Source organism: Alosa sapidissima, chromosome 19 (genome assembly GCF_018492685.1).
Source record: "Alosa sapidissima isolate fAloSap1 chromosome 19, fAloSap1.pri, whole genome shotgun sequence".
NCBI lineage: Eukaryota > Metazoa > Chordata > Actinopteri > Clupeiformes > Clupeidae > Alosa > Alosa sapidissima.
In genome coordinates, this window is record NC_055975.1 from 15,180,751 (window position 1) to 15,201,326 (window position 20,576).

The 20,576-nt window shown below is 40.7% G+C and overlaps 1 long non-coding RNA gene across 1 annotated transcript; it reads right to left on the reverse strand.

The window, feature by feature from the left end:
• Positions 1 to 3,481: 3,481 nt before the first annotated feature.
• On the reverse strand, positions 3,482 to 13,376 carry LOC121693291. Its single transcript, XR_006025460.1, has 2 exons — positions 13,325 to 13,376; positions 3,482 to 3,837 (listed from the first exon to the last, which is right to left on the reverse strand). It is a non-coding gene; the product is annotated as an uncharacterized LOC121693291 (long non-coding RNA).
• Positions 13,377 to 20,576: the final 7,200 nt, after the last annotated feature.

The following is a 20,576-nucleotide window of genomic DNA, read 5'->3' on the forward strand; positions in this document are numbered from 1 at the left end:
CAAGTCTGAAGTCTCTGGCCATCTTGATCTGTCCCTAACACTGTATTGTTAAATGTTATGAATTCAAAGCATGTCCTGTAGCTACCATCCATACAGTACAATATCAAAATCACAAATTAAGAACTCTGTAGTTCTTAATAGTTTATTTTGCTTGCCACTTATAAAATCTGCATGATACAACTGACATGTGTAGTGTATTCTGGGGTGTATTCATTTTTTTCTGAAATAAAATGTGGGCAACCAAGAGTGGATGTGAACTTGTGACAGGAAAAATATCAATGCTGGACCTAGCTTAATTTGGTTTACATCCAGAACTTATGTTGGGTCATATTGGGTCTCCAACTTAAAACATTGTATAGTCTAATCTTCTGCTACTTAACATATCCCTCTAGCCCCTCGGACCTGGTGAAATATTAACCTAAGTATGTCACATCATATGGCCAACTATAAAGATGCAATCTGCCTGTTACCAGCATTAGCACAATACTTTGCGATGGTTAGGTTTGTTACCTGTGACGATATAGTTTAACATCCCTTGCACATTACTGACTGACCTATCGGTGCGTTTTAAGATGCCTGATGAAATAAGACGTTGTTGAAGCGGCATAATTTATCCTGCCACATACATACCTTGCATGTAGCTGTTCGCTTATTTCCACTGTGCACAAAGTTATTGTAACCGAAAGTAATAATAAAAACAGGTTTTTCACCTATTTCGAAACTCGAGTCAAATTTGTCTTTTGAGGTGAAGTCACAAGTCAAGTCTGAAGTCACTGTTTTTTGCAACTTAAGAGCCACTCGAGTCCGAGACTCAGACTCTGGTCTGAGTGTGGGCGTCTGAGTCTGGTGTATGTGTGGGTGTCTGAGTGTGCATACGGAAGGTGTGTGTCCCATCATGGTCCACAGCACCCTTGACATGTCTCACCCCGTCCGCTTGCCTTCTGACACACTAGATGCCTATGTGGTGACTCCTGCTCTGTGCTGTCGGGACAGATACAGCTGGAATTTTTTTGTCTCTGGCTCATCATGAAATCTCTCCTATTTCAGTCCAATCACAATAGCTTTTGGCTCACAGTTATGCTATTGCAGTTCTGACAGGAAGTTTGTCCCACCCAGGATCCACTTCCTGGGACGGTGTGTTTTTTCCCCCTTCCCTTCATAAACACTGTTATCAGGTCAGTCTTGTCATGCATATGAACTAGGGCTGTCAATCGATTAAAAAAATAATCTAATTAATTACATACTCTGTGATTAATTAATCTAAATTAATATATTTATAATATATCATATAATTTTTGCTGTGAAGGTATTTTAAATATTTAAATTCAAATGAATAATGGAATAATCAGCATTAGTGACATTAAAGTTCAAAAACTTTTTTATTATTATTTTCACTGTTCAAATAATTGCCATAATAATCTATGATATGACCTAATATGCTGAGAAAATAAATTCAAATGTGCTTCGGGAAGAAGTTTTTTTTTTCCACATACAAGGCATTTCAGGCCACAGATATAACCTAGGGGACACAATGAAAATTAATTAACACTCCCCTCAATGTCAACACTTATTTCTTTGCATTCATGTGCGACTATAGAGTTGATGAACTCCGGTAAACAGTTATTTTTTCTCAAATTAATTAATCAAAATTAATCAGTTATTTTGACAGCCCTAATATGAACAGAAATGAAAAATAATTTGGCCAATGTGCTGGTGGATTAAGATTGGTGTAGTCTGTTGCTTGAACCTAAATTGTTCAACTTTATAGTAAATCATATGAAATCATCATTAATTGATTCATCCAGTTTGTTGTCAGTTGTGTTAGTTTGTAGTTCCATCTGTAGGAATGTATCCTGATTAAGTTTTGTAGAATCAATTAAATACCATGTGAGAGAAAGTGGAATAGAACATTATGTCCAATATTCCAATATATGGTTTAATGTTCTGCATTTCTCATTAGTGGGTCATTTTGATACTAAATGTATGATTCTATGTAATGACTGTATGATATCTGTACTGTCCCTGTGTATATCTCTGTGTGACTGTATTTAGAGCGGTGTTTCACTGTTCTGCATGGCTGCGTCAGTAGCTATCTGCTCCAGATTGCCAGGTTGCCACTAATCAGAGTTTGATTCAGTGTAGTCCACGTGAGATGGGATGACCAACGCCATCTCCCGTCAGCCTGGAAGGATACTTAAACCCTAACTATTTCCTTGTCTAGTTAGAACAGCTGATGGATCTTTAGGTGAAGTCATGCTGTCTCTCCCTTGATGCGCATCATTGTAAATAAACTCTGTTCCTGATTTTTCATACGATTGGTCTGACTGGGTCTCTATTAAATCTATGGTATCAAAATTACCATCACATGGAACGTGGCATTTCAAAAACATGTGATTGGTTAATTGATTAATTGACTAATTAATTCATTTCTGAAATCAAAATATGCATACACAGCTAGGAAGACTTGATAACAGTGTGATCTGAACTGAGAACAGTATAACATGCTCATGAGATTGGTGTTTGCCCTGTGATCTGGGCACGATAGCCCCTGACCCTGGAACAGCTGGAGGCAGCCTGCTGGCAGCACACAGACAAAGCTTGGCAAAGCTACCCGAGGCCTGGGCCAGCTGGACTGTGATCTCTACTGAGTCATACTGCTGTCTCGTGAGTGTGTGTGTGTGTGTGTGTGTGTATGTGTGTGTGTGTACGTGCGTACGTGTGTGCATGCGTGTGTGTGTGAGCATGTTTGTGACAGAGAGAGAGAGAGAGAGAAGTGGACATGTTGTTTATGTTTGTGAGGGTGTGTGTGGCCTGTTGTGTGATAGACAGAAGAAAAAACAGAAGCTATCTATTTATAGAGAAAGAGAGTGAGAGTGACTGAGAAAGTGAAAGAGAGAGAGAGAGAGAAGTGTGTGTATGCATATGTGTGTGTGTGAGAGCAGATGTCACCACTGCAGCTGTGATGGCACAGCCTCCTAGAGGCTCTGCCTCAGCAGGTTGGGCACATACACACACACCCACATGCATACACACACACACACACACACACACACACAGACACACACACACACAGACACACACACACACACACACACACACAAACCCACACAGGCATTTGTTTAAATTACAACTTTTCAATTAGAGCAGCAGTCGTAGCTCACTCCAGGAGGGCAGGCTCCAACAGCTCCACAGTGGATAATTCACACACACTGTGGCTGGTGCACACACAACACACACACACACACACACACACACACACACACACACACACACACACACACACACACACACACACACACACACACACACACACACACACACACACACACTGCACTCTTGGGAGTCATTAAACTAAAAATCCAGCTTCCTCTTCACAAAGTTTAGAAGAAACATGATAGTTCAGAAACACATTAGAGTCAGGAAGTAAATGCATTTGAAGTTAACTGCTATGTAATCATAAAATGAGACTATACAAAAAAGACATCAGTCAAGGCCACTTTAATTGTTATTCCTCTAGTCTGGAAGTTTGCTTGAGAGAGTTCTGCATGTACAGTATACAAGGCAGATAGCAAAAATTCCAAACATTTCTGACCTCAATACTTTATCATCATAAGGTATCAAGTAATGACATTTTAGCTTGAGAAATTGCTGTTTTTGAATCAATAATAGTCAATAATACCAATGTATCATAGCACTTAATTGTGCTACAAATCATAATAACAGCGTAATAAAAGTGTGAGGAGATGTAGTTGGATGAATCTGTGGGTGAGGGTTATTTGGGTGTTTGTGAAGAGTCAGCCTGCAGATACAGGTTAAGTCCTTCCAGCTGCAGCCTCTCTGTGGGATCATAAGATTCAGACATTAACTTTTATGTCTGTAGAATTCCAGAGTCAATCAAGAAATACAAATACACACACACCTCAGACTCTAACTGTATAAATACACACAGACACACACAACATCCTCACCCTCATACAAACTAAGGCCATGTTCACAAAAAGACAGTTTTTGTGAAAACGATAAATTTTTTTTTATCGTTTTGGCCTTGCTTCAACACGACCAGAGCATTTTAGGTGATCAAAATTATATTTTTCGAAAAAGGGTTCCAGGGTTGTTTTTTTGAAAACCCTGTTTTGCCCTTGTCGTGCGAACAGCAAAAACGGCATTTTCGATGACGACATAGCCCAACCCATTAGGCTACCTCTGACCCTTAAACCCAACTGCACTCGACCTGAAACTCATATAGTATTGCTGGTAATACTAGTTTTCATACATGACATTAGCCTACCTAGGATTACTCTCAGTAAACATCACAAACTGCTGCTGCGCCGCGCCAATAGCTTATCATGACTTGGTGAACAGTGTTTTCCCTGTGTGTTTTCCCAATGCATTCTACTGTCAGTGACTGACGCGAGAGAACTAGTCATCAGTGGTTATTAGGGCAGTGCCATTTTAGTTTAAATTATTTTGTGCCGGTGTCATTAACATAATGTCTTACAACATAAATAAATGCATTCATAGTCTAGTGAAGTCAGAAGAAGTCTTGTAGGTCTCTTAGAAATCATGTTACATTCGATGCGCACAGTGCACTCAATGCGAATGTGATTTGATGCAGGCAAAAAGTATTGATTGTTGGTAACGAAGGTAAATGGCATTATAGCAATATATTACAAATGTGGTGATGGAACACAACTTGGGGAATAACATTTAGTAGTCTTGACAGTATGCGCTTGTGGTGATAGCGTAGGCTACAGCTAATGTGACTATAACGAAAGAAAGTAAAGGAGATGATTTGCACCTCTGTTCACCAAATAAAGGACTGGCCTGAACTCTTCAAAAACAGTGAAAATGAACTTTATTAGTTTAACAGTTGAATTTAAAACCGAATTGTCCTCACGCGATGCCGTTTTTGTGTAGACATGGCTTAAATCATGAAACACACACACACACACGCACACACACAAACACACACACACACACACTCTGATGTACATGCAGAAAGGATCTACACAGAAGATATACAGACACAGTCAAAGAGAGCCACAGAGACCCCCCTCCCCTCACACACACACACATACACATACACACAGACCTACTGACATCTGGTGAGTCAGATGAGTGCAGGGACCACGTTCTGTCCTCTGACTTGGGCCTTGTTTCATATGAGTTGACATTATGGTAATTCACTCACACAACTGTTCTATTGTTACCCCCACAGAAATGTATGCATGCTCCAGTAGTGTCCTGCTAGAGACTGCATCATAATCGTGGGCACATACACACACACACACACACACACACACACACACACACACACACTCGAACAGAAAGCAATCTAGAGGAAAAATAATTCTCAACCCTTCCTTGAGTTGACTGTAGAAATTACTGTGTTCAGAATGAGTTCTGTTAAAACCACTCTCTCTCTCTCTCTCTCTCTCTCTCTCTCTCTCTCTCAATGTAAGACAGCGGTAAACATTCTATCATGCATCTTAGTTTGTTAATGTAACATCTGTCAGCTTAAGTTTTGTCAGTTGCCACGTCATCTTATGCATATGCTAAGATTGCTATAATCATGCGCATGTACAATGCCACAGAAAGAACTCAGTTTCATACCAAGAGACCCTGCTCTTGCATAGCACATCAGAAAAAATGTTTAAAAATACCAGAATCCTTGCAATAGCATTTGTCTACACATCAATAATTCACTTTAGCATGATAGAGATTTTGGGTAACACTTTACTTTAGGTTTCTACATAAGAGTGACATGACACTATCGTAGCCCTAACACTAACCCTAATCCTAATCCTAACCCTTACCCTAAACCTAGCTTGTCATGACAAAAAACAAATGATACTTGACAGAAGTATGTCATAAACGTTTATGACTCGTTCATGACAGTCACTCTTATGTAGATACCTTCAAGTAAAGTGTAACCAGGTTTTGTCTGTTTTCTTGAGAATTCTGGTGGGATTTGTGCACACATTCAATACCTGGCCATATTTTGTCTGCTTCACTGATACAACTGATAAAGCTCAAAGATGCCTCCAAAGACCACTTATTCTAATAACCGTGATTTGTGCCTTGTCTTTGTTAGGAGATATTATATCTGGTTAGCAGTGGTTGTGCAACAGTCCAAACAGTGACTGAAAACGGGGGCGAGTTCTACCCTGTCAGCACAGAACAACACACATCTCAACAGTTGGAGAAAGAGAGGGGGGGAGAGGGATTGGGAGAGAGAGAGAGAGAGTGGAAGAGGGAACAAGAGACAGAGAGAGCGAAAGAGAGAAAGACAATGTTGTATTTTTCCCTCCATTGTGCTGAGGTCTGTCTTCTGGTGCTGGCATCCACCCACAAAGAATCATTGTGCTTAAAAAGAACCACAAGCTATGCAGCACAGTGATGCTGGGTGCCAGTCAACATCAGCCGGTCCTATTCCCACCTCTCTCTTCCTCTGCCTTTCTCTCAGTCTCTCTCTCTCTCTCTCTCTTTCAGTCACTCTTTGTCTTCTGCATTATTTATGCCAGTGGTGTCGTTATTGTGATATGCAAAATCTGAATGAAATACAGCCACTGTTTCAGACGAAGACAAAAGCAAGGAGTGAGAGAGTGAGTGAGAGAGTGAGAGAGAGAGAGAGAGAGAGAGAGAAGTGGTACAGTATAGGGGATGAAAATAAAAGGAGAGTAAAAAGAGCCGTAGACAACTTTCCTCTAGCAGCATGGCTTCAGTCTATCCCCCCAGGCTACACAAGTGGAACCTTAATGTGAGCCTTTCGCCTCAGCTCGTCTGTAGCTGTAGCTGTAGCTGTAGCGGGCCCCATGATGGCTGTGCCACTAATGAAATATTACAGTGCCAGCTCACTAAGCCCAGCGATGTATGTGTGTGTGTGTGTGTGTGTATGTGTGTGTGTGTGTGTGAGTGAGTGAGTGAGTGAGTGAGTGAGTGTGTGTGTGTGTGCGTGCGTCCTTGCGTACACGCATGTATTGCTCAACACAATAGACAGACTAAATGACAATGTTGTTCCAAAAACAGGGAGGGAAGATAATTATCTGATGTGAATAGATGCACTGAAACTCTATCCTTTAGAATGTTTGCACCAATGGGGAAAGTTGTTTTCCAGGGAAGAGTTGGCGTGTGTAGCCTATGATGAGCATATATATTAAAGGTGCTTTAAGCAATGTTACTCGGTTTCTAAGCTAAACATTTTTTTGTTACATACAGCAAACATCACCTTACCATCCGCTAGCTGCCAGTTCCCTGAATACACTGTAAAAAAATGTGGTCTCTGTGGACAGCCCAGGCTCCAAAAACGGCAACAAAAACAGCCTTGTCCAGCCTGGAACATAAAAACATAACAAACTGTTCCAGCCAATCAATGACGAGGTGCACGTTTAGGAGAGTTTCAATTGCACGGGAGGGAGGAGGAGGGAATAGCGAGCTAGCTGTCTGTTTTGTTTGAATGTCAACAGAAGTGACGTTACCCAACATCCTTTAGAGCACCTTCAACTTAACTGCATTGTGCGCATGTGTTTGTGCTTGTCCTGGCGTGGGCAGAATTCAGAACAACCTTTTAATCTGTGCAGAGATTAGATTCTGAGTAAGCACTGAAATCCCTGTTTATTTACATGCCAGGGGTCTCTTTAATATCTGTATACAAAACATCTTGAGAAAATTCTCCTGACTCCTCTGTTTATCGGCCTCTCCTTGCCAGGGTCTCCTTAAGCTTCTTTGAAAACTATGAGGTAGAGCTGACATGAAATACTTCAAACGGTAAAATGCTTGAAGTAGTTCAGTCAAACCATTATGCTATTGATTTGAATAGACCTCCTCCTCTTCCCCCTTCCTCACCTCTGGCAAGTCACTAGAAGCAATAAATAAAACATCAAAATATATTTTTCTTTATGGATGCCATAGAAAAACAGCCTCAAAAGTATAGGCCTATATTTCTAGTTAGTTTACATAGTTGTCATATCACGGATATGAGATTGAACAGTGTTATACAGCCTATGTATACAGTACACTCTTATTTTAACTTCCTCCCATTTCATCCCATCGCTGAATAACTTCCCTTTAATCAATATCCACAGCTGGCCTTGGGCCCTTTCTGCACTGAGGAATGGGGATCAATCATAAGGTGCACTGGGTGTGACTGAAACCTGTGTGTGTGTGTGTGTGTGTGTGTGTGTGTGTGTGTGTGTGTGAGAGAGAGAGAGAGAGAGAGAGAGAGAGAGAGAGAGAGAGAAAAGAGAGTAATTTATTGAGCACTAAGCACTGACTCAGAAACGTAAGCACACCTGAATGACCTGAGTTGACTTTTGCTGAATGTTGCTAGTGTTAGCAAAGATTACCTTTACTGCCCATACAGCATGTATACATTGACATAGAAGGAAAAATGAGCTGTAGTTAACCTCAGAAAAAGAATATGATGCACTAAAGTGCCATGTTTACACAATGTTCATATGACACTTAATAGAGCTGCACAGTCCCGCCCACAGCCGATGCCGGATGTAAAAATTCAATGCAATTTCTCCATTGACAATTGCGGTATAAGCCATAAAAACTTAACTGCACGTGGTAGACTTAAAACCAGCTACGGCTGTACTAAGCGATTGTATATGCTCCTATAGACACCAAGAGTTCATGGGGCACTAACCTTGTTTTGAGATAAATGCTTTTTATTCGCAATCTCTTGGATAAGTACTTCATTACCCATTGGTGGAAAGGCCGTTATGGTCATAGTTTGAAACTTTCTCAGCGAAAAATATTGACAAAGATGGCGAAAATCTTAATGTGATTAAAAACTTTCTTGACGAATATTGGTACTTGTATCAACAAGGATTGGGGTTTATACATCACACGAACTTAGTTAGGGCCAATACACTATCAAATAGACCACTGTAAATGTTAGTTTAAACACTCAAACTTTCCAGGTAGCCGACAGGCTAACCTTTAGCATTTCCGACATTGTATGTCATTACATAATGCAGCTAACATTAGCCTACATGCTGCAACACAGGTATGAAATATATTATGTTTTAGTGAGTGTCCAAAGGGGTGAAAGCCACTTTAAATCGGGTCACATTATTGACTGTTGTGTGTCCGAGAGTCAGTTTGTGGGTTTTGTAAGGGCCAGCATGAGGGACAAGACCTACACAGTTGTGGTGAGTTAAGCAGGGAGGTTGGTAACGTTAATGCTGCTAGCAGTGCTAGTTAACATTAGCTAGGCTACTGTAGCCTTCATACTGTATGATTCATATCAATCATTAACCTAGGAATACTTTGTGTATTTAATGAACATTTTGTGTAATAATTCACGGCAAATTAATAAACTGAATATGGTGGTCCAAGAGCAGACCATGCACCAGTCCATGCATCAGCCCGACTGAGCAGTGATGACAGCATAGGATGAGTCAGGTAACGTTACAAAGCACTGCTGTTAACGTTAACCGTGTTCACACACACACGATATAAAATACATGATGATAAATATAAAATTCAATATCAAAAGACTATTATTTACACGATTACTCTTGAAATAACTGTTATTAACTGCACATTCACTATATAAAAATCACTGTTTGGAGGAAAGGGTTCGCGTGCTGTCATTGGAAATGGCAAAATAAATCGCGCCGATTTTGCCTATATTATTCAGTGAGGCGCGGTGGTTTATGGGATGAGTAGTTCCTTCGCTCGGAAATGAAAATATGTACACAGTCTTGTACCTTTGACTTTTTTTGGATTTTCTCCTCGTTTTTTCACTCGAAATGATATGTTGTATGCTTATGAGTTATGCCGTAGCTGGTTAGCCTAAGACATGCTGTAAAACTCTTTAGATACAGATTTTTCCAAACGTCAATGGGACAAATGAATGGGAATCTTACATCCGGCACCTAACCGCATTTTGGCTGTGGGCGTGACTGTGCAGCTCTATAAAAAATGTATTAACTAGGGGTGGGCAATATGGACAAAAAATAATATCTCGATATTTTTTGTGATTTTGACGATAACGATAATTAGTCTTTTAATTTAATTATATCCTTTAAAAAAAAAATGTAAAAGTCTGAGTTACTTTACAGCTCATTATTTATGAATAGCATCAATTCAATAATAACCAATAACCTAACCTGTGACTTTTTAACCAAATCAACCAATGCATTGTCACTCTATGACACATTTCCAATTTTGCCCCCACTTGTGTGTGTGGCAATGACATGGTCTAGCCAGCTACATTAGAGAAGATGACTAGACTCAAAAACCTTTACTTAGGATTCACTGTAAAACTAAGCAGACCAACAGAGTACATCTCAGTTATTCCCTTCGATGTTTTGTTTAAGAGAAATCATGTAGGCTAGCATTCCAAGTTACAGAATAGAAACTAATGCGTTAGCTTATGGCTAATGTATATGAGAAATCCCATAGAGATGCTAACAGTTAGCATAATCGATACACGTAGATATTTAGAGCGAACTTTAGTCCATTTACAAAAGGGTTACATGAGTAGAGTTCTTTGTTTACAACTGACTACTAAAATACTCAAAGGCAAATGATTTCTCTCCATATAATACCATGTAAGAAAAAAGGACTGACTCATCAATGCTACGTGAACAGAAGTAGCTGCACAAAATCCCTTGTAGCCTAGGCTACGTCTTGATCTGGCTACACAAAATAAATATTAGACCTGCATGTGACAACGTGGACCCACTATGGATCACGTGACACTGTCTGCTGCAACGGGGCTTCTCTTGCACACACCTCCTGGATTTAGTGAATGTATGGGGTTTCAATGCATGATTTCGAGTGTTTTCCCCCATAAGTATTTTAAATACTTGATAATGTAAATTTGCACATCGTTAAAACAACAATCACGATATTATCGCAGACGATATATATCGCCCACCCCTAGTATTAACACAAAAATCTATTGAGTTATATATCCATTCTTCAATTAATTCTTCCCATTCAATCAACCCCAACCATCTACTGATACACTACTGAATTAAGGTACTTCTCCAACACTAGCTAGCTGTGTTGGTAGATAATGTTTGCAAATATCTCTAATTGCCCCACTTTACTACTTGGAGAGCATGAATTTTAATCGACCTCAGTCTCCACTAGTGTCATTCTCGCAGGCAGTAATTGTATGTGGTATTCATACTAATACGTGCTAATGTGTCTGGACGCGCTGCAGACAGCTGAAGCCGTTCCCAAAGCACTACTCCAGGTGGCGTCCCCCTGGGAGATCACGATGGCGCTGACATAATGGAACGCTGACGTAATGGCTGTGTCTCCTTGGCATTCTGCTTACATAGCTCTGATGATGTCAGCTTGGCTGCGTCTACGAGTGTCTGGTCACACAACATGACTTTGTGCCCGCCACAGAGATGGCCTACTACTGTGTGTTGTGTGTGTGTGTGTGTATGTGTGTGTGTGTGTGTGTGTGTGTGTGTGTGTGTGTGGGGGGGTGCATGAATGGCTGCTGTTTTGTCTGTCTTTATATGCATGCCACTCAGCATGAAACACACACACACACACACACACACACACACACTCACACAGTGTAGCGGCATAGGCAATTTGCCTTATCTGTTATCTGACTCTAAGAGGGTCTTAGAATCCATTTTTGGTTCTTTCAGCATTTATGTGTGTGTGTGTGTGTGTGTGTGTGTGTGTGTGTGTGTTTGCTTTAAAGAATGCAGGAATCAATGTGGCTTCATTTGTTTGCCTGATATGCATATGCATGTTCGAAAATAACATGTCACAAACATTTCAGCAGACATTGCATTTCATAATTTTGATATTTTAAAATCTTGTTCAGATTAAATAATGCAACCCATATTGGTACTTAAAAACATATCACGGTGTCAGAGTATGCTTGTGTGTGTTTGTGTGTGCATGTGTCTCTCTCTCCCTCTCTCTCTCATATCAGTCTACCTAGACATAATAGACAGCGGGACTGACTGACTCCTGGGAAAGCACTTAGAGCACAGAGCAGCAAACATACACACACACTCACACACACGCACGCACGCACGCACACGCATACGTACATCTGCAAAAAGGTAACAAATTAGTCACACGGTCACACATGATATTTGCATACACGGTCACACATGTATAATTTTTGCATACACGGTCACACATGTATAATATTTACATACACGGTCACACATGTATGGTATTCCATCATGTTCATCAAGCGCACAGTCACACAGCCGCATAGGATGCACATACATACACTACATGTGTAAATGCAAATACACGTGCTAATACCTGACTGAAGTGAGCAGAATGGTGTCTGCTGTAACCAGGGGCGATTCTAGACCTAGAGCTTTGCTGGGGCACAGGCCCCCAACTCCCAATACATAAAAAAAAAAACATTTAAATGTGCGCGCAATATGAAATAAATGGCTTTTACGTCTATCCCCCATCATGTCCTCATCCATTTCTTGCCTGTCTTTCTCCTCCTCCTCCTGCCTGGTACTGGACTGCCCAGCCTGTGCTCTTTCTCCCCTCTCTTCTCCTTCTTTTCGACCTTCTTCTCCTCCTCCTTCTCCTCCAGCACTCTCTCCCTCAATTGTTGTAGCAGCCACTGCAGCAACATCCAAACACATAGGCATAAGTAGGCCTACTGTATACTCACTGCATGAATTGAATAGGCTTTCCTACACAAGGGAAGCTTATTTTTAGTCAAAATTGAGATATACTTCCCTCCCAGGCAAGGGTCCTGTAGTCATCCTGGCAATACTGCAGTTCTTTGTAGTTTAAATAGCCTACTAAAGCCTTCATACTGACTTTTGGTGATAATTTGCAAATGTAGCCTAATCTAATTATTGATTGTCTGAGTCTGATTCTGTGTAGATTATTATAGGCTACATTTACAAATGCAGCAAATTTATTTAAGTTTGCCATTAAACCATTGATCAAATCACAGAACTGGCTATTACCAGCATAAATGTTACCTTTAAAGGTGCCATGTGTAATGTCCGCCAACAAATCAATTCATACTCCCCATTCCATAAAAGATGGGGGCAGTATACCTCCAGAAAATGAGTTGGTCTACCCTAGAGTAACAACCGAGAAACGTGTATTGCAGTTTGGCTGGCGGTTATGTTGCCCGCATACCGCATCTCATGGCCGAAACTGGTATTATGACACCTGTCGGGCTGTGGCTAGTAATTTAGCATGCTAATTCAGGTTGATATCTCTGCAGCACTATATATCATCAACATTATTTCTTCTCATTCTTTTGATGCGTGTAGCTAATTTTTTTAGATATTTTTACCTCAATTCTTACACATGGCACCTTTAATGTGGGAAATTATCATACCTCCCTCGTCCTCCTCATCTCTCCTCACTGTTCCTTTCCCTCTGCCTCTGTTCAGGAAGAATTGTCTGTCCATCTCTGAATAGTTTATCAGAAGGCTATGTTTAGTTTTACAGTAGGACAGCTTCACAAACAGTATAGGCTACTTTTACAGAACTCTCTCTCCAGTATATGTATAAATCATTATTAATTGTCCGCATGTGTGCATGCAGCCTACACATGGTGTGAGTGTGTGTATGAGGGAGAGAGCACAAGCTGGTAAACTGTTGCTAAATTTAGGCTACGACGATAAGCATTGAAAAACAGATGCTAATTATGTGGGCAACATTCTCTAACAGCGATCAACTTCTCATTTTTTCTGTCAAACAAGTTGTGAATTTGTTGAAACATTAAAACAGGGGACGACTTACTCTGTGCTCAAAGTGATATGACGAGTTCCAGCGGACGAAATACTCGGAAGAATCTTGTGAACGATTTTCATTGGTTGTTACGTTCAATCTTATCCAGCTACAGAGGTGCTATTTCCTGATTGGCTATTATGGCCATAGACATAATATACATAGACGCCGCATTGGCTGCTGGAAACAAGAAATGCGGCCGCCATCTTGGACCGGTCATACTCCTCATTGCGTTGCAGCAGAAAACACAAGATGACAGCACTGTGCAGCATGTTCCTGCTCAAATCGGCGGACCATACTCGGGGGATTTACTTTTCACAAGTAAGATTTAACATTACCGTACTATTGGTTGTATTTTGTATTTTCGAACAATGTGGCCTGTATCATAGCTAGATGTATGACCTTTGCAGCAAAAAAAACCGCGTGAAAATCTGTTCGGTATTCAGTGAGATATGATTAATTAAGTGTGCTGACAGCTCATTGCACCGGCCAAACAGATTACACTGAGTGGAGTGGATGACCGGTCCAAGATGGCGGCTCCAAATCTCGTCAGCGCTAGTAGGGAGCAGCGGTCGATGCGGTGTCTATGTATATTATGTCTATGATTATGGCCCCTTTCTATTTCCTTGTTTTTTTTTATTGGCTGGTAAGTGACAGGCTCGAGTCATGACTAAAGCAGGCACGGAGATGCGCTCACTCATGAATGTCGTTTCTAGAGAGAGCAGCGTTAGAATTTTACTAGGGCACTGGAGACTTTTACTAAGGCACGTGCCCCAGTGAATAAGGTCTAGTGACGCCCCTGGCTGTAACTCACCCACACTGTCAGTCTGCAGACATACCACCAAATTATATTGTGTGTGCTTATGACTCTGTGTGTGTGTGTGTGTGTGTGTGTGTGTCTATTCAAGGATGTTGTGAGTCTGTATGTGAGTATGTATTCTTGTTAGAAATGACACACTCCTAAAGGAATCCAGGTCACATGGCACCTAACACCTGCAGGGGAAAGGAGAGAGTGAGGGAGAGAGAGAGGGAGAGATAGAGGGAGAGGCGGAGTGAGAAAGAGGAAAGGAGGAGGAGAGAGAGAGAAATGCTGCCTCTTGGAGATTAATAATACCTGTAAAACGTGTCTCCTGTAATTTCAGATGTGGAGGAGTGATAAGTGGATTACAGTTTGCGTTTTCCGCCCAACAGTCCCATCATCTCTCTCTCTTTCTCTCTCTCACACACACACACACACACACACACACACACACACACACACACACACACACACTTAAGACATTCTCTTCCTCAACAGCGTCTGAGATGTCTGATTTGTGAATGCTTTGTGTGACTCCTACAACCCCAAATCAGAAAAAGTTGGGACGTTGTGCGAAATGCAAATAAAAACAGAATGTAAACCCATATTTAGCAGTAAAAAGGACATAGACAACATGAAAATTAAAATTTGGACTATTTCATGGAAAATATATGTTCATTTTGAATTTGATGCCAGCAATATGTTTCAAAAAAAGTTGGGACAGGGAATGTTTACCACTGTGCTGCTTCACCCATTCATTTAGCAAAATTCTGTAAATGTTTAGGAACTGAGGAGACCAGATGCTAGAGTTTTGAGAATTAAATTACTCATTACTGCCCTTGCCAAATGTGCAAGATGCCCATGCTGTAGGCACTAATGCTCCTCCACACCGTTGTAGATGTTGGGTTTTTGAACTGAGCACTAAAACAAGTTGGATAGGTTGAATTGAACAAGGGTAATTCAGTATTTAAAATATTGTTAACAAATCTTGTTCCATGTGCCATTTTTTGAGCCCCTGCCCCTCAAAAAGTCTGCACGGCCCTGTCCCCAAATACTTCACAATTTCATGTTAAGAAACATTAAAATTACATTTTTTAACAGTCATTTGTGCACACAGGTTTACACAGAATACCCCTACATCTTTACTTCTAAGAGACTCTGCCTCTCAGATGCTCTTTTTTTATATACCCAATCATGTTGCCAGTTACCCTAATTTGTTGTGAAACATTCCTCCTTTTGTTTTCTTTATCATTACACAACTTTTCCAGCATTTTGTTACCCCGTCCCAAATTTCTTTGAAACGTGTAGCTGTTATCAAATTCAAAATTAACATATATTTTCCATGACATTTTGAAATTTGTCATTTTCAAAATCTGATATGTTGTCTGTGTCCTTTTTGCAACTAAATATGAGTTTAAGAGATTTGCAGATTATTACATTCTGTTTTTATTCACATTTTACACAGCGTCCCAACTTTTTCTGTTTTGATGTAGTTAAGGATTTGACTTCAGCCTCTTTGATTCAACAACCTGAGTGAAGTCACATCTAATTTCTAATCTACCATGCATCTAGAGTTAATTACAGGGTTAGCTATATTTGCTCACCATTTGTGTGTTGACATTATAATTAATTAAAGTTTAAGTATGGATTAGCACTATTGACATACAGGAGTTTAAGAGAAGAGCTATGACTTGGAGAGAACACTTCTGTGCACATGAAAAACAAAACCTGAATTTCTCAAAATAGTTTTTAAAATAACTGAATGAATTTGAAGGATGGAATGAAGGTGAAGTAAAATTGGGTTGGCACTGGAATGCTTTTTAGTCTCTCTTCTGCCTCCTGGACTCTGGACTGAATGCCGAAACCCAAACAGTGACGCGGCGTAGCCAAATATTTACCTAAAACCCCTGTCCGATCCCCCTCTCTTCCTTAAAGCAAACCCCTTCCACTAAAAATAGCCCCCTGTTGTAGTTTGCCCCCACCACCATACACGTACAAAAACCTTCCACCTTCTGTCTCTGTGTGTTGCTGTTGGTGAGGCTGGATATTATCAACATGGAATAGGGGTGAATGAGGACATGTCCTGATGTGTGTGTGTTTCATGGGTGCCTACCACCATTTAAGAACTCTACCACTTTTCTCACTTCTCTGATCGAATTACCATGCATAACAATAGTTTGGTATCTAGTATCCATCCATACACATTATAAACACATCCATATAGAATTAGAAAGCATTAATAAAGCCTCATAATGATTGACATAAGTTTTCATAAAATGTGTATACCTGTACATAGCCATGATTGCATTCATAAAATGCAACGATGTTATTGCGTAAGCCTTTCTTTAAGTTTTAAGTTAGTTTTTTTAAGTTTAAGTTTTTAAGCCCATTGTCATTGTTAAGTAAACATAACATTATTTGAATATATTAATGCATGATGAGGTGCTGTTGGGTCACTATGTTTATACGACGTTGTACTACCTTACAGCAGATTGCATCTAGTAGTCGTAGTGTTGTATGTTAAAAGTGGGTGTTTGATCATTCTGCTATCTTCAGCTGAAGAATAAAGAATGTTCCAGAGATTGATGATTCTACGAGAGAAAGGAAAAGATCCACATCTGCCAAGCATAAGGGCCAGCTTCCAGCCACTGATGGCCTTCACCTGTAGTCAAAACATGGAGGAGGAATCCAAACTCTCTCTCTCTCTAAGTGTGTGTGTGTGTGTGTGTGTGCATTTGAGAAGAGGTTGATGATGTGACAATAACCTCCTTGGATGGTTGGCGCTACAAAATAAAACTAGAATTACCATGTGGTGGTATGTCTCTGTACTGCCGTGAATTTCTGGTTGACATAAATTTGTGTGGTGAGGCATGTAGTACATAGAGAATTGAACCAGTTGATCTATTAGTCCAAGTGAACTTTCATACTGAATTAGAAGAAGGGAGCCTCAAGTTATTCTTGAGAAATATTACGTTCACAAGAAGGAGACATAGATGTGGTCACGGTGACCTTGAAGTTCAACATTTGACCTTTGACCTCCAAAATTATGATTATTTCATCTTTGAGTCCAATTCACTACGCATACCATGTTTGAAGCCTGTGCCTCAAGAAGTTCTTGAGATATTGCGTGCACGACATCAGGACAGACAGTAATACGTACGTAAGGCCAGGCGGACAATCCGGCCGCTGGAGTGGAAGCAAACGAAATGTATCAGATTGAAATAGTTTCAAGCATGAGGATATAAAAATTTCCCTCACAATGGAACTTTTGTATTTTAAGTAACAAGAACTGCACGGTCACTCTATAAGGAACATGACATTGAATTACCCTCAGTTTGAAGGACACACTCTTAATCTGTCAAGGTCTTGTTTTATATTGTAATATCTTTGGCTGATAGTTGGGGATTCCAGACTTCAAGGTCTAAAGTGGGCTTTCAAAACATCAAAAACTAAAACATTTACTTCACAGAAGACCAACTGTCATAGCAGATGCACAGCCCTGAAAGACAACTGACAATAAGCCTCTGAATGGTTCTTTATCAAACTGCTTCCCACCCTCTCAGAAGACTGAGAGGACCTTTTGAAGAGTCCAACATCAGCAGAACAGCAGCAGACTAGGGGTGTATTATCTATCTAATACACTTTGACAGGGTTGAGAACACATATGATTATGTGTTGATGTTAGTATGTGTGTGACGGAGTGCCATCACTACAGTTGAGTATGCGCTCTGACTGCCATACCAATGGGCCTGGCTCTTTGTCATTGCGGTCAAGCTGCAGGTTTAGTGCCCCGGACACCTGGGTTCAAGACCGGGTGGGGTCACTACTCTCTCCCTTTGCTACAATGTGATTCAACTTAAGGTTTCTCTTAATTTCTATTGTCAGATGATGGGGTCTCGTTTTCATCATTCATTCCTTTTTTGGTTTTGTCGTGCTGGTAGAGTTGGTAATAACGACACATGCACACACACACACTCAGAACATTATAACATATACCTACTTACCCATATATACTTACACACATGCCTGTATAAATTAAAACATGGCCACCCACAAATACAGAAACAAAACACCACACACACACACACACACACACACACATTCCAGACTGGGACAGGCATGTTAGCTTCCCCTGTGTCTGTCCCTCTGTCCTGTGGAGAGTAACTTTGTCAGAATCTTTTATTAAAAACTCCCTCCGTGCCACACACACACACACACACTATTATGGTTACACTCCTAAAGGCAGCTTTATTAAAATAGAAACTTCCTGAGTGGGTGTGTGTGTGTGTGTGTGTGTGTGTGTGTGAAATCTCAATACCATCTGGTGCGGTTTGGTTGGGCCTTGTAGTTGCGGAAGTCTGTGGACTAGTGTGTGTATGTGTCTGTGTTTGTGCATGTGTGTGTGTATGTCTGTGTTTGTGCATGTGTTTGTGTATGTCTGTGTTTGTGCATGTTTGTGTGTGTGTGTGTATGTGTGTGTGTGTGAGTGTGTGTGTGTTTGTGTTTGCCTAACTTTGTAGCTGTGCTTTATTTAGCACTAAACATCTCTCTCAGGAAGCAGACTGGTGGTTATGTCGGGAGAAGATGACCACAGTTTGGCATCCGCGTCACACCACTGATGCCCACTGAGTAACCTAGCCGGGCACTACGCCAGGACTCTGATGCCCAGCCTATGCCAACAACAAACATGATTTTGCCAGTACTGGCACAGCACATGACCACGTGAATCCAAGTGGGTAGAACTAGCTTGGCAGGGTGGTTTTGGACAGATCATTCACACACAGTCAAAGACACACTTTATTTCACGCTAGGTATCAGCTGCGCACTAGTGAGCGCACAAGTGTACAAGTACACACTCTTCCTTGCCCACGGTTAACAGGCTGTAATTAATTCTGGAAACACGACACAGGCTGACACTGGCCTCTGTTGTCTTTGACTCACTGATTGGTTGGTTATTGTTTTCGACTTGGCCACTCATTCCCTATAGCAGAGGTCAGTAAAAATTCCTCACATGCCTCCATCTCTTTCTTTCTGTCTTTCTTTCTTTCTTTCTCTCTTTCTTTCTCTTTTTCTCTGTGAGTGTTTGTCCTGTTCACATGCTGAGAGGTTATGTAACCCATGGCGGGTAGTAATTTCGCAAATGAGAATCCTCACTGTTAGCATTCTGCCCTCTCGAGCTGCCTCCTGTGAATATCGCCGTCGAAGGAAAACGCAAGTGGAAAAACAAATCACATCCGGCAGCATGGAGCATAAACCACACAACAGCTAATCACGTTAGATGTGAGGAAAACAACAGGCTCCACTACCAGTATTGGGAAGAAAAGGCTAAGATAAGAAAACAGCTCACCAAGTTGTATCTTCTATCACAAGAAAAATGTACTCATTATGTAATATCAAGAATGATCAAAACAAAGGTTGACACATTGAACAGAGATGTGAAAAAAAGGAAATACACACACAAAAATCAGAATCAAGATTTTAGTTTTTGTTTAGTCTTACTGTATTACTGGTCCGAATGCATTGTAATGTTGCTCCATGAGAAGGCCGACAGGGGTGAGGTCGTAATGCCAGGCCTAAGGCGGGCACAGGGTACCTGTGCCAGGCATGACAGCTGGTACCTGGGTCAAATTCTCATTGCTATGGAAACGCCAGCCTTGCCCTGGGAAGATTTTGTCAAAGTAAACAAGGTAAACCAAACGAATGAAATATCAGTCATAGCAGACAGGGCTGCTAATAAGAGGACCTATTTCCATGTCCAGAAAAATAATCTAGAGAAGAAGTCTGTCCTTCTATATACACTGACAGACAGATACACACATTCACACACACACACACACACACGCATGCACACTGGCGTATGCTTGCTTGCTTTCCTTATTATATCCTCCTCTGGAGACGTGTGTGACAAGAGAGGAACAGAACAAAGAGAATATGAAACGCCAATAAGGGTGTGCAAAATATGTATTCTAAAGACTCTCTCTCTTTCTCTTTCAAACATACACACACAAACACACTATCTCTCTTTTTTTGTCTTTCAAACAAACATACAGCCACACAA